Source organism: Anopheles moucheti (genome assembly GCF_943734755.1).
Source record: "Anopheles moucheti chromosome X unlocalized genomic scaffold, idAnoMoucSN_F20_07 X_unloc_2, whole genome shotgun sequence".
Taxonomy (NCBI): Eukaryota; Metazoa; Arthropoda; class Insecta; order Diptera; family Culicidae; genus Anopheles; species Anopheles moucheti.
The window spans coordinates 1,007,129-1,010,000 of NW_026453526.1; positions in this window are offsets into that span (position 1 = coordinate 1,007,129).

Here is a 2,872-nt window from a genome sequence, read left to right on the forward strand (position 1 = left end):
CCGCTCGCTCCATTGCTCGAGCCTCCTTCCTGCTGATGCCAGGTTCAGCTGACAGCCTGCTGTGGCACCTTGCGTCCTCTTGGATAATTAGACGGTAGGGTACAAGACCGGCCATCACCACCGACACCTCATAGGACACCGAGCGAAACGAGCTCGACACCCCGCGTGCCAGCGGCTTCTGCACCTGGGCCAGTCGTCTGCGGCACCACTGCATATCGGTCGCCTTAGCCCAGATGGGCGAGGCGTACCGAATGACAGACTCCGCAACTCCTGCCAGCAATCGCCGCTTGGCCACCTGCGGGCCGCTGTGGTTTCGCATCACCGAGGTGACAACCGCCACCGCACGGAGGGCCTTGTCCGCGGCCGCTTCCACGTGCGGTTTCCACGATAGCTTCTCATGAAGCTGGACCCCCAGATAGCGCATCGATCTCCCAGTGGTGCAGGTCACTTCACCGACGCGTACCGGAACCTCCAGTCGTCCTCGTCTCAGACTCGAAATGAGTACCGCCTCGGTCTTGTGGGGGGCGAGACTGAGATGACGTGCCTCAAGCCACCCCATCACCGCCTCAATCGCTGTCTCGGCAACCGTCGCCGACTCCTCCGGTGTGCGGCCCTCGGCCAGGATGGCGATGTCGTCAGCAAAACCGACGATGGTGGCCCCTTCAGGGAGCTGGATTCGCAGAACGCCGTCGTACATGACGTTCCACAGAGTCGGGCCAAGGATTGACCCCTGTGGAACGCCTGCCGTTACCCGACGTGACACCGGGCCGTCATGGGTGTCGTACACCAGCTCCCTGTCGGTAAAGTAGTCGCGGAGAAGGAGTTGCAGCTGCGCTGGGACCCCTTTCTCGCGCAGGGCCATCGCTATCGCCTGCCAGCTGGCAGTGTTGAAGGCGTTCTTAACATCCAACGCCACGACCAGCAGGCAGCGCCTGTCCCGCTGGTTCGTCCTGCCGAAGGACATCGCGCGCTCGCCTGCCTCCACCACCAGCTGGATCGCCTGCAGGGTGCTTCGCTGTCTCCGGAATCCGAACTGGTTCTCCGCTAGCTGAGGCGACTCCGGATCCTCGAGGTGCTCATTAAGCCTGTCGAGTGCCGTCCGCTCGAACACCTTCGCTGGGTTGTCTATCAGGCAGATCGGGCGACAAGACGACGCTTCGCCCGGTGGCTTACCTGGTTTAGGCAACAGCACCAGCTTTTGCCTCTTCCACTCGCGTGGAATGACGCCCGTGTCCAGGCAGCTCTGGAAGACCCCGACGAAGGACTCTGGATGCTTGCGGATGGCAACCGTCACCGCAGCATTTGGCACTCCATCCAGGCCAGGCGCTTTCCGCGGATGCAGCTCGCTCGCTATCGCCTGGAGCTCCGCGCAGCTGATCGGACGGACCGGAGTGTCCCCTTCCGAAGGCGCGACGTCCGGCCACTCGACCGGGGGATGCTCCGGAAACAGCTCCTCGACGATCCGCTGCAACACCGCTGGATCGCGTTCACGCGCCGTCCAGCTGCCCCGAAACCGCAGAAGGACCTGCCGGAACCACTGTCCCGTCTCGTCCGCGGCTAGGGCCTGCAGCCACTCATCGAACTGGCGCTGCTTGCTGGCCTTAATTGCCGTCCTTAAGGCAGCACGCGCCTCCTGGTGCTCCTGCGATGCCAACTCGACAGATGTCTCGTCCAAGGCCGTGCTCTGCCTTTCCCGGGCCAACCGGCAGCGCTCGGTCAGCTCCTCAATGGCCGGAGTCCACCAGTACACATTCGCGCTCTTTCTCTGCTGAGAGTGGCCGATCCTTGCCATGGTGGCATCGCAGGCCTCTGCGAGCACCATCCCCAGGCTTGCCGCATCGGTCACCCGATCGGCAAAACGGGTCGCCTCGAGTGCCATTTCGAAAGTACGGGGGCAAAACTGGCGAGTTCGCCAGCGAACACCCGCCTCCCGTACTCCGACGCCTTCCAGCCGCTGGATGCCCCGTCCGGGCCGCTGGCCAGCACGAGGCTGTTGCCCGACCGCAAACCGGATATAGCGGTGGTCGCTATAAGAGTAGCGGTCTAGCGTCCTCCAGGAGCTGATGACCTCCGCTACTCCATCCGGTCGGCAGAGCGATGGACTCGCGAAGGCGACGTCCACCCTGCTGGGCCGGGCCACACCGTTTCCCAGGAAAGTCGGCTCCGTTCCGCGGTTGAGCACCTCCAACCCGATGCTCGTTGCCGTCTGGAGGAGCGCCTCACCCTTAAGGTTGGCACGCTCGCTCCCCCAGGCCCCGTGCCACGCGTTGAAGTCACCGGCCAGGACGACGTGGGGGTGACCTCTCGCCAGAACCTCCAGCCGGTCCATCTGCCGCTCGAAGTCCGGGAGCCCGACAGATGGCGGAATGTAGCAGCAGATAAAGACTATACCTGCTACATCTGCTGCCACTATGCCTGGATGCTGTACACTCCTCACCCGCTGGATGGGGAACCGTTGGCCGCTGGTGACAATCGCGGCCTTGAGTTGCTCATCAGACGCCCAATTGCCATTGTTGGCCGGCACTGCGTATAGCTCCGTCACGAGCATAACGTCTGCTCCTTCCTCCCTCATACGCTGGAGCGCAAGATCTTGGGCGCTCCTGCTCTTGCCGATGTTGATTTGGAGCACCTCAATCATCGTCGGTCCGTATTTTTGCACAGGGCGGAGGCAATCGGGTGCGGGCCGCCACACTTTAGACATCGGACTTGGCCGATACAAGTAACCGCCTTGTGGCCTTCCGCGCCACACCGGATGCATATCTTGCTGCGGTCCTCGCCCGAGCACTGCCCGGCGAAGTGGCCACGCTCCAGGCACCGGAAGCACCGCTTCTCCGCCAGCGACGCTTTCGGGACCTCCCACACCCAGCACGAG